General features: G+C 43.8%; 1 protein-coding gene across 1 annotated transcript in view; it reads left to right on the top strand.

The window, feature by feature from the left end:
- Positions 1-10,523: 10,523 nt before the first annotated feature.
- LOC129824233 (forkhead box protein J3-like) overlaps positions 10,524-12,280 on the top strand; it is a 75,918-nt gene continuing 74,161 nt past the window's right edge. Inside the window, exon 1 of the mRNA XM_055883712.1 lies at positions 10,524-10,792. The gene's annotated coding sequence lies outside the window, so the exon portion shown is untranslated. The remainder of the gene's footprint in view (positions 10,793-12,280) is intronic.

The following is a 12,280-nucleotide window of genomic DNA, read 5'->3' as shown; positions in this document are numbered from 1 at the left end:
ATTAAAGCTGCGCTAAGAACTGCCAGTAATTAGCCTATCTTTAATTAACGAGCACCTCACTCCAAACCACCCACATCTCACACGTAGACTACATCTTGGAAGACTGTATGTTCTTTAAATCAGGCCTGTTTTCTGTTGTTTAAGCTCAGCTCTACCAGAGTAAACAGTGAGGCTTAAGAAAAGGGCAAATTTGACTTCGGAGTAGTATGAACTGAAAGTTGCATCATGCGGAACCCCCGCGCCCTCACACATATCTACACCGCAGGTTTCAAAGGGAATCCTCTCCCCCACCACTGTTCCATGGCGACTTACTGTGTGTGTGCGTGAAGGGTGTTTTGTGGGCCAAAACTGTGTTACCACTCACTCACCGACTATTTTCATGCCCATTGATGCTTGCCGATATTCGACAGTGGAAACAGGTGTAGGCTGTAGGGGGGAGAGTGGTGGTAGGAAACACCAGGATGATCTGAGAATGCTTCTCACAACCAAATATTTTGCCAACTACAACTATCTATGTACTGTATGTACTACATTAAAATAAATACTGATGAACTTGTCTTTCTTGCATTCACACTTGCACTTGTCTTTTTTCACTGACCATGATATAGGGTTGTTTACTTGAATGCGCTGACTGCAAGTCATTTGACTAGAAGAGTGTCTGCTAAATGACTGAAAATGTCAAATGTCATGTAAAATGTACGTACGCTAGCTCAGTGTTCAGAGACAACCCAAAAGTTTTGTAATACTGACAGTGGGCTAATTACTTGCTAATAAAATCCGAGAGCATGGGGTCATCTGAAGGCGAATGTGAGCACTGTGACAGCTGCACATGAAAAATATGGAGGGGAGGGAGGGAGCGGGCGGTGCCGCCGCTGTGCCCTGCCCTGGTGCTTGCCAAATGGAATGGGTGGAGGGGTGGAGGCCAGAGCATGCATACATTAGCAGGCCCCGGCACACTAATTGCTTCTCACTTAGACAAATCTCCCGCAAATCATGGCCGAGCCGGCAGCGTTGCTTGAGCCCCCCGGGACGTCAGGCAGGCGGGCAGAGGAGGAGGGGAGGGAGGAGGAGGGTGGGAAGGCGGGGGGGGGTTCCGAGTGGAGCGTGAGCACCAGAGCAGGATGGAGGGGGGAGGGAGAAGGAGGGAGAGTTTTGCTCCCCTGAGACAGAATGGAAAAAAAGAGCTTCAACACTTGAGAGCACCTCTCTCTCTTTCTCTCCAATCATCCACAGCCTAGGCTGCATGCCCCCCTACCCCCCCACCCCCTCAACCCCCAACACCCCTATCCTCAGAACCCCCACCACTTCTCCACCCCCCCTCTCTCAGATCTCTGCTCGCACCTCTCTCTCTCACCTATCACTCTCTCTCTCTCCCCATCGCTCCTCTGAAAAGAGTGGCGAGTGGAGGAAAGATGAAACTCTATAAAGAGGGAGCGAAAAAAAATCAATAACACAGATGGATTGCCAGATAACAGGGTCCAGCATGCTCTAGCATGGGGCAATACAGATGGTGCCAACACAACTTCCACACAGGCAGAGAGACGAGGGGGGGGGGGGGGGGACAAGGTGGTGGGGATCTAACTGAGGAAGCCTATAACACATACACACACGCGCACAGCTAAGTTTAGTCCCAATTCAACCTAATTAGTGAAAACCATGTGCAGTACATTGAAGTTACCTGGTAAAATGAATGATTAGCTTGTAAAATGCCAGGTAAAGATGAATACTATTCGGCCTGCCACCTGACTCTGGAGATCATCTGAAATACTGAATGGCTGGAGGCAATAGCTTTCTTATTTTCTGTTGTATAACATTTTCTGTGGTATATTATACCACACTATAACATACCATACTACTGTATGTTGTACAAATACACTCGCTGGGAAGTATCCATAATTCCCACATATGTACCTATTGGGATGACAGAGCCCACAGAGCCCCCACTCATCAAACTCATTTCTGCTTATGTCATTGACATTTGTCACATTTGAAACATGGCAAGCTAATTACGCAAGGAAATGTATACTAATGTGAAGTTTTGTTATGATTTAGAATGTGGGATATGAGTATAGGTGTTTTACACTAGTGGTGCTTGAGGTATGATCTGGTGAACATATCTGGTGAACATCTGGTCTACATAAATACAATCAACTGTCACTTCATTTACATCCCATGAGAAACCATGACATAATCATTTACACATCCCAAAAGTATTCATACAGTTACTTTTGACTTGTGGTATATTCATGATACCCTTCTCTGAGCTGAATCTCTGGCGCAATCTGTGGACAGTTACGGTTAGGCACAGATTGTCTCAAAATTGTACATGGTTCTAAATGGTCCTGATGTTGGGTTAAATTCCCTGCTTGCTTTGTGTGAAACATAAAGACAGATTGGAACCAAATCTTGATGATATAACATCAAATACTCTACAACAGTGTTGCTGTATGTTTCACCCACAAAGGCAAGAGAGAACTTCTTTGAGGATGCTGCTCTCTTGTGGTAATACAAGATACCCAAAACAGAATATAATTAATCTTCCAAATGTTCCCCATTCCCACTTTACAATAACTAAATTATTAAAATACTACACATAAGTCAATTTTAAAGACATACTATACTATAGTGTATAGACTATAAGACACCGGGAAGTTTAAAGATCGTATCCCCCATATTTAAGAAAGAAACAAGTAACACGTCTCTTTCAGAGACAATTAAAGCTTCCTATAAATAAATATTCATGTGAACTCAGCAAAAAAAAGAAACGTCCCTTTCTCAGGACCCTGTATTTCAAAGAGAATTCATAAAAATCCAAATCACTTCACAGATCTTCATTGTAAAGGGTTTTAACACTGTTTCCCATGCTTGTTCAATGAACCATAAACAATTAATGAACATGCACCTGTGGAACGGTCGTTAGGAAACTAACAGCTTACAGACAGTAGGCAATTAAGGTCACAATTATGAAAACTTAGGACACTAAAGAGGCCTTTCAACTGACTCTGAAAAACACCAAAAGAAAGATGCCCTGGCTCCCTGCTCATCTGCGTGAACGTGCCTTAGGCATGCTGCAAGGAGGCATGAGGACTACAGATGCGGCCAGGGCAATAAATTGCAATGTTCATACTGTGAGACGCCTAAGACAGGGCTACAGGGAGACAGGACGGACAGTTGATCATTCTCGCAGTGGCAGAGCATGTCTAACAACACCTGCACACGATCGGTACATCCGAACATCACACCTGCGGGACAGGTACAGGAAGGCTGCCCGAGTTACACCAGGAACGCACAATCCCTCCATCAGTGTTCAGACTGTCCGCAACAGGCTGAGAGAGGTTGGCTGAGGGCTTATAGGCCTGTTGTAAGGCAGGTCCTCACCAGACATCACCGGCAACAACGGCGCCTATGGGCACAAATCCACCATCGCTGGACCAGACAGGACTGGCAAAAAGTGCTCTTTACTGACGAGTCGCGGTTTTGTCTCACCAGGGGTGATGGTCAGATTTGCGTTTACCGTCGAAGGAATGAGCGTTACGCCGAGGCCTGTACTCTGGAGCGGGATCGATTTGGTGGTGGAGGGTCAGTCATGGTCTGGGGCGGTGTGTCACAGCATCATCGGACTGAGCTTGTTGTCATTGCAGGCAATCTCAATGCTGTGCGTTACAGGGAAGACATCCTCCGCCCTCATGTGGTACCCTTCCTGCAGGCTCATCCTGATATGACCCTCCAGCATCACAATGCCACCAGCCATACTGCTCGGTCTGTGCGTGATTGCCTGCAATACAGGAATGTCAGTGTTCTGCCATGGCCAGCGAAGAGCCCGGATCTCAATCCCATTGAGCACGTCTGGGACCTGTTGGATCAGAGGGTGAGGGCTAGGGCCATTCCCTCCCAGAAATGTCCGGGAACTTGCAGGTGCCTTGGTGGAAGAGTGGGGTAACATCTAACAGCAAGAAATACCCAATCTGGTGCAGTCCATGAGGAGTAGATGCACTGCAGTACTTAATGTAGTTGGTGACCACACCAGACTGTTACTTTTGATTTTGATCCTTTGTTCAGGGACATATTATTCCATTTCTGTTAGTCACATGTCTGTGGAACTTGCTTAGTTTATGTCTCAGTTGTTGAATCTTGTTATGTTCATACAAATATTTACACATGTTAAGTTTGCTGAAAATAAACGCAGTTGACAGTGAGAGGACATTTTTTTTTGCTGAGTTTAGATGTTATACCATGTTTCCGTGAAGCAAATAACGTTACAGTCTCTGATGTCTCTCTGGAATGCTACCCTTGCTCGGATTTCATCAACCTTGTTGTCAAGAGACTGGACATTGGCGAGTAGTATGCTCAGGAGCGGTGCGCGATGTGCCCGTCTACAGAGCCTGACCAGAAGACCGCTCCGTCTGCCCCTTCTACGGCGTTGTTGTATTGGTTCGCCGGCTGGGATCCGATCCATTGTCCCGGGTGGTGGGCAAAACACAGGATCCGCTTCGGAAAAGTTGTATTCCTGGTCGTAATGATGGTGAGTTGACGTTGCTCTTATATCCAGTAGTTCCTCCCGACTGTATGTAATAAAAACTAAGATTACCTGGGGTACCAATGTAATGAATAACGCGTAAAAAAAAAAAAAATACTGCATCGTTTCCTAGGAACGCGAAGCGAGGCGGCCATCTCTGTCGGCGCCGGAACCATCTTTTATATATTTCAAAGATAAACAAATTACTTTACACATTAACACAATACATATTGATCAAATCAAAATGGCTGCAGCAACTGTGACTATCACCAGCGATGCAAAAGCTGATGATGTCAAGGAAAATGAGACCTGGAGGAAGGTTGTGGGACGAAATGCCTCAAAGGAGAATGCTTCACCCATGTTCATCTTAGAGAGAGAAATCCTGACAAAGGAGAAGGCCTTAGCCAACCCCATTAAGGAGGAAGAGCTATACTTCAGTCTAATATATGAAATTCATTCAAACCACATGAGGTCAGTACAGACAGTACGTGAATATATATATATTCTAAGTAAGGAACCAAGGGCAATGCTTCTGATCAGAAGTATAACAGTCAGAGCAAAACATAGTGTTCAAAGAGAACAATCCTTTCAGTTTGAAGTCATGCATGGCTGACCAGAAATCAATTCAAGTTGCAATTAAATAACTATTTGAATCAACAGATGATAGTGTTGTGACTGAGTTTCTGGATAAAGCTGGATGCAAGGTGGTGGGGAGGGTGATGAGGCACATGGAACGATACAAGGGTCAACTCACAAACTGCTCAAATGGAGATTTGTATATGTTGAAGCAGCACCTCACCGGGTCAAAGTATTTTATGATGGACAAGGCCCTGCTCGTAGACAGGACTGGCAGACACAACCCGGCTCCAAAGGGAGTCAGGAGATGCTAGAGTACAGCCCTACTACACAGGAAAACATTAGGTGTATATCGTGGAAACTTTTTCACGCTATGTACAGGACAACAATCCTGTACCCATGAGTATCGCAGACGTACCACATATCTCAATTGAAATGACATAAAGTGAGACTGAGGTTGAAGAGGATAATTCCTCGGCCCCCAAGGACAAAGGTGGACTGAATAAAATATTGGAGTTGGTACCTGGTAAGTCAAAGTCTACAACAATGACCTCTCAATCTAAAATAAAAAGAAGAACAGTAAAAATGCAAAAAGATGAAGCTAGGAAAGTGGTTACTAAACCCAGGGCCATCCATGGTTAAAACTACACAACCCACAGATTGACTGGGCCACCGGAAGGGTAACTACTTGGAGTCCATTTTGTCATTCCAATTGTCTACATTCTGCCCTTCCACCTGCCTTGTTTGTACCCCAGTCCATTCCAGATCCCCCGGACCTGTCTTCTGTTCCTCCAGAGTATCACGGTTGTACGACTGTGCTATCGAGCTTCAGCCTGGAGCTCCTCTCCCTAGTAGCAGGTTGTATAACCTCTCTCGCCCTGAGCAAGAGGCTATAGAGGAATACATCCAGGACTCCCTGGCTGTCGGACATGTCAGGCCTTCTTCCTCTCCGGTGGGAGCTGGGGTTTTCTTTGTCAAGAAAAAGGATGGGTCATTGAGGCCGTGCATAGACTTCCGTGGGTTGAATAGTATCACTGTCAGGAACAAGTATCCCTTGCCACTCATCAGTTCTGCTTTAGCCACCTTCAATGGTGCCACGGTGTTCACTAAACTCGACCTCCGGAATGCCTACCACCTTATCCGCATCAGAGAGGGGGAAAACGGCGTTCAACACACCTCTTGGACACTTTGAGTATTTGGTCATCCCGTTTGGTCTCACTAACTGTTTTTCAGAGCCTGGTGAATAATTTTTGAGGGATGGTATTGGATGCTTTGTTTTTGTCTGTGGATGACATTCTTCTTTTTCAAAGGACCTTGAGGCTCACAAGCAACACGTTCACCAAGTCCTCCAACGGCTGTTGGAGAATAAACTTTTTGTTAAGGCTGAGAAGTGGGAGTTCATGTTTCCTGTGTCCTTTTTGGGTTACATTATTGCACAAGGACAGCTACGAATGGACCCTGCCAAGGTTAGGGCAGTCACAGTGGCCTGTGCCCACTAAGCTGAAACAGCTACAGCATTTTCTGGGGTTTGCCAATTTTTACAGACGTTTCATCTGACTATAGTCGTTTGGCGGGTCCTCTCACCTCCACCTCCACTCCGTTCCACTGGTCCCCCGAAGGCAGAGGCAGCGTTCTGGAAACTCAGGGACGGCTTCACTTCCGCTCCAATCCTTACCCTACCAGACCCAGAACTGCAGTTCGTCCTCGAGGTGGACGCTTCCGACACCAGGATAGGTGCTGTCCTGTCTCAACGTTCACCCTCTGATAAGAAGCTCCATCCATGTGCTGCCAAACTTCTGAACTCTCGGCAGGCCAGGTGGGCGTTTTTTGGAAGATTCAACTTCACTCACTTATCAACCCGGATCTAATACTAAGCCCGACGCCCTCTCCCGTCAGTTCACCGCAGACAACATGTTCCGAGCCAGAAACCATTATGCCATACTGTAATTACATATGTTACTGACATCTACAGGCACAAGGGGGTAAGATAGGACACATAATTCTCTATGGCAGTTAATTCAGTTCAATATGTTGACTGCATAGATCAAAGGCAATCTAATTTCAGTCAGTTTCGACATTCTGAATGTGCTCCTACACCCCCCCCCCCCCCCCCCCACACACACACACACACGCACACACTGTTCCACTACACCAAATTGACAGCCTGAACTGTTTCTCAGAAACAACTCCGTGCCAAAGTTGATATCAAACTGTACACTATCTACAGTTGAAGTCGGACGTTTACATACACCTTAGCCAAACACATTTGAACTCAGTTTTTCACAATTCCTGACATTTAATCCTAGTACAAATTCAATGTCTTGGGTCAGTTAGGATCACCACTTTATTTTAAGAATGTGAAATGTCAGAATAATAGTAGAGAGAATTATTTATTTCAGCTTTAATTTCTTTCATCACATTCCCAGTGGGGTCATACGTTTACATACACTGAATTAGTATTTGGTAGCATTGCCTTTAAATTGTTTAACTTGGGTCAAACATTTTGGGTAGCCTTCCACAAGCATCCCACAATAAGTTTGGTGAATTTTGGCCCATTCCTCCTGACAGAGCTGGAGTAACTGAGTCAGGTTTGTAGGCCTCCTTGCTCGCACATGCCTTGTTCAGTTCTGCCCCCACATTTTCTATAGGATTGAGGTCAGGGCTTTGTGATGGCCACTCCAATACCTTGACTTTGTTGTCCTTCAGCCATTTTGCCACAACTTTGGAAGTATGCTTGGGGTCATTGTCCATTTGGAAGACCCATTTGCGACCAAGCTTTAACTTCCAGACTGATGTCTTGAGATGTTGCTTCAATATATCCACATAATGTCCTTTCCTCATGATGCCATCTATTTTGTGAAGTGCACCAGTCCCTCCTGCAGCAAAGCACCCTCACAACATAATGCTGCCACACCCGTGCTTCACGGCTGGTATGGTGTTCTTCGGCTTGCAAGCGTCCCCTTTTTCCTCCAAACATAACGATCGTCACTATGTCCAAACAGTTCTATTTTTGTTTCATCAGACCAGAGGACATTTCTCCAAAAAGTACGATCTTTGTCCCCATGTGCAGTTGCAAACTGTAGTCTGGCTATTTGATGGCAGTTTTAGAGCAGTGGCTTCTTCCTTGCTGAACGGCCTTTCAGGTTATGTCAATATAGGACTCGTTTTACTGTGGATATAGATACTTTTGTACCTGTTTCCTCCAGCATCTGCACAAGGTACTTTGCTGTTGTTCTGGGATTGATTTGCACTTTTCACACCAAAGTACGTTAATCTCTAGGAGACAGAAAGCATCTCCTGAGCAGTATGACAGCTGCGTGGTCCCATGGTGTTTATACTTGCATACTATTGTTTGTACAGATGAATGTGGTACCTTCAGGCGTTTTGGAAAATGCTCCCAAGGATGAATCAGACTTGTGGAGGTCTACAATTTTCTGAGGTCTTGGCTGATTTCTTTTGATTTTCCCATGATGTCAAGCAAAGAGGCACTGGGTTTGAAGGTAGGCCTTGAAATACATCCACAGGTACACCTCCAGTTGCCTCAAATGATGTCAATCAGAAGCTTCTAAAGCCATGACATCATTTTCTGGAATTTTCCAAGCTGTTTAAAGGCACAGTCAACTTAGTGTATGTAAACTTCTGACCCACTGGAATTGTGATACAGTGAATTATAAGTGAAATAATCTGTCTGTAAACAATTGTTGGAAAAATGACTTGTGTCATGCACAAAGTAGATGTCCTAACCGACTTGCCAAAACTATAGTTTGTTAACAAGAAATTTGAGGAGTGATTGAAAAACAAGTTTTAATGACTCCAACCTAAGTGTATGTAAAACCTCCGACTTCAACTGTATATCTGCACATATCTGTCGGTTTCCAGAGTAGCCCCAAAGGTGGGCATGAAGAGGTGAATCCAGGTGGTGAAATGATGGAACCAGTATACTGCGTTTCGACCTGAAGGTCTTCGTCAGGCTGAAGCCAAGTTCCTATCTGCTCTCAGTCTTGCCAAAGGGGCCTCCAGGCTGGGTTTGGACCCCCTCTGGACAGCGGAGAGAACATTTTTAGTTGTACAGGTAATTTCCTGTAATTCTACCAATTTTGCCATGGGGTAGAGAGAAATGTTTTAGTTTTACATCTAATTTTCTGTAATTCTACACATGCTGCCATGACTTATGCCATGTTAATGATATCTGAGTGAGAGTGACTTACAAAATCAATGGGGCCCCCCTAGAGGTCAGGGCCCCTGGGTATTCTCGAAAACCAGACCTTAGGCAACCGGAGCATTTGAAAAAAGTAAGAGGCAATGCAGATGTCTAGAGAGAATAGCCTCTGTGCATGTGACCTGTAAGCAAGGTCGGTATTCTGCCATGATTACTACAAGTTTAGATAGCTGGCTAGACTAATTTACCAATCGAAAAATTGTTAGCTGACATGGCTAATTGAGTGACTCTCAGTGACTGACATAAGAAGAGAAAAACTCCTGACGCACAACCACATTTCAATATTGCACCTAGTGTAATCTACTATTCAACAGTAAGTTGAGACCCTGACTGAGTTCCTTATTTATTCATTTTTGGTCGGCGGCCCCCTAGCGGCCAGGTACCCTAGGCAACCGCCTATGTCGCTTATGCCTGGGGCCGGCCCTGAGCCAGCTCTTCTACCAAAGGGAGAGCAATAGCAGGACAACAAGAGAAACCTAGCACACAAGTTGTTCACACCAACCAGCATCAGTTTCCTGAACTATAAGGACTATAAACTATAACCCAGCAGCTACACAGCAAATGTACTGTATGTCTGTCTGATTATGTCTTGTGATATCCTGTGATATGTTGAAGTGGTGTGTGTGCCAGATTCCCTATGGGACAACATTTTTCTTGCTTCCTTCCTTCCTTTCCTCCTTCCTTCATACATTCATTGTACCACAGACTACTGGGACACAATACAGAAATAAAGGCTTTTCTAACTATGGCTTCTGTAAACACAAACCGAAGAAGTGCCTGAAAAGGAATCTACATTGTATTTGTATTTTTTATGGATCCCCATTAGCTGCTGTAATCATGACTAGTTTGATGCATGCATTAAAAAAAATATATATATATTATTTGTTTGTTATTATGCTATGTTTTTGTATTTATGTTTTGATGGTCTGTTTTAACCTGCCCAGTGACTATGGATTTGAAATAGCTTCCTAGTTACGTTTAAATGAATAAATATATAAACACATGAATAATGATGAACATATTATGATGGTTATGGTTATTATTATTATTATTATTGTCACGTTATTGTTGTTGGCGACAATGAATTCGCTATGAAAAGTTAATGAAGTATTGAATATGGGGACTAGTTATGGGATGTTCTGTTGTCTGACCGTGGTGCATGGATTTGCCTTCAACGTGCTCCGTCTGGCATTGGAAGTAGTTCCGGTGGTTTTGCAAGAGAACTGAGTCGGAGCGGGGAGACCCGGCGGGATTCTGTTGTTGGAGAAGCAAATGCGAATAGCCGGGTGAGGAAGTCTTCAAATCAAGGGACGCAACTGACCACAGAACCGGTCAATATGACACGAGTATCGCATGGGGCATGCAACTTCAGTGACAGCCCTAGAAGGTGAAGTAGTTCCGTCCTCGGAGGAAATGTTCAAGTGCAGCACTGGAACAGCTGAACCTCTCAAATTTGAACCGGTTAATAACCATCCACCGGGGTAAGTAAAGCGAATTTGGGAATGTCGCAACGTTAGGCCTAATAAGGCCTGGAGAAAATATCTCACATAGGCAAAGAAATGTACTTGAGCTCCGGGGTTGCGCTGTGGACAGGCCCTGACAGGTTCTCTCTCCCTGTCATCATACTATGCAGATAGACAGCCCATGTTATTTGAGGATATTAACTTCAAGTTTGCAATATCCTATACCTTTTTTTCAGGGTGATCCTCGGTCGTGATGCTCAGATTGATTCTGCTGTTTAATTGCCTTGCAAGTAGTAAAATGACTTTTACATTGAATTTCGATTAGTCGAAATTGAAACGGATGCTCAAACATTCTGACATGTAACGTTATGCATCCATACATGCGTTATAAGTTATACTTTTTAGACCCGCGTGAACTTTTGAAGCGATGACAGTTGTGAAATGTCAAAGTAGGCTACTGGGGCTGCCTCTCAGTAACTGGTAAATTACAGAACAAAAATCTAGTGCAATTTTAGTGACGTAAGTAGCATTATTGTATTACGATGTTGTCACTTCCCACCTATGTGTCAGTTTAATGGATGTGATGTTGTGTTTGCAACAATTGTTGCACACTAAACATTCAGCAAATAGTTACAATATTTATATTTCGAAATGGTCCGTTGCAAAGTTTCCACAGATTTTATCTTGTCGAAGACAGGTATTTTTCTTGCTACAATTTAGCCATGTACGAACTAATATATTATTTAGTCATTTTTATTGAAAGTGTCAAACTAAGTGCATGTCAAAAGGAAGGTACCGGAAATACAAGAATGATGGCTATTCACTGGCAGCCTACTCATGTCCATGACAAATAACATCTGTAGCCTACAGTATATTGGCATGTTTTTGTTTGAATAATGACCATGGCTTTTATGTCTGCCTATGAATACAGACAGAACCTACTACATTAAGATTTTTTGCATTATGCTATATCTTCAGACGTCCATTTGTTCTATGGGCCTTGTATATTTTATCCATTTTTGGTGTTAACGCCTGTATTCAAGTCTCATAAAATCAGGTTTGCCATAGAGGAGTTGGGAATGACTCCTTTCACAACACTGCAGTTTAGGTGTACTGGTAAAATAGAATGTTTAATCTTACCAGACCATCAAGTGAGAGGGTGAAAGAGAATTGTTTATTTTATAAAGAGAGAACACTGGTTCCTGATTTGGACAAGTCCCTTACTCCTATCAAGATCAGAGTTGTCTGAACAGATTTTTCTCCACATTTTGTGTTGAGTTTTACGTGCAGTCTTAAATGGTGTTGATTGAAGGTAATTTGGCATTTTAATTGTAGAACAGCTGCCACACACTCTGGGCTAATTGCCATGTAGACGTTCTCAATAGATCACTCATAGACCATTAAGTGCCTCATTAAGATATATTATGCAGATTCCCATTAAACGTGATAAAAAGGAACCCTCCTAATGTTTTTTGATTTGTATTTTAATCTCTGAGGTCAATATAA

Source organism: Salvelinus fontinalis, chromosome 2, assembly GCF_029448725.1.
Source record: "Salvelinus fontinalis isolate EN_2023a chromosome 2, ASM2944872v1, whole genome shotgun sequence".
NCBI lineage: Eukaryota > Metazoa > Chordata > Actinopteri > Salmoniformes > Salmonidae > Salvelinus > Salvelinus fontinalis.
The sequence above is the reverse complement of the archived record's forward strand: the minus strand, read 5'-3'. Positions and strand labels throughout refer to the sequence as shown.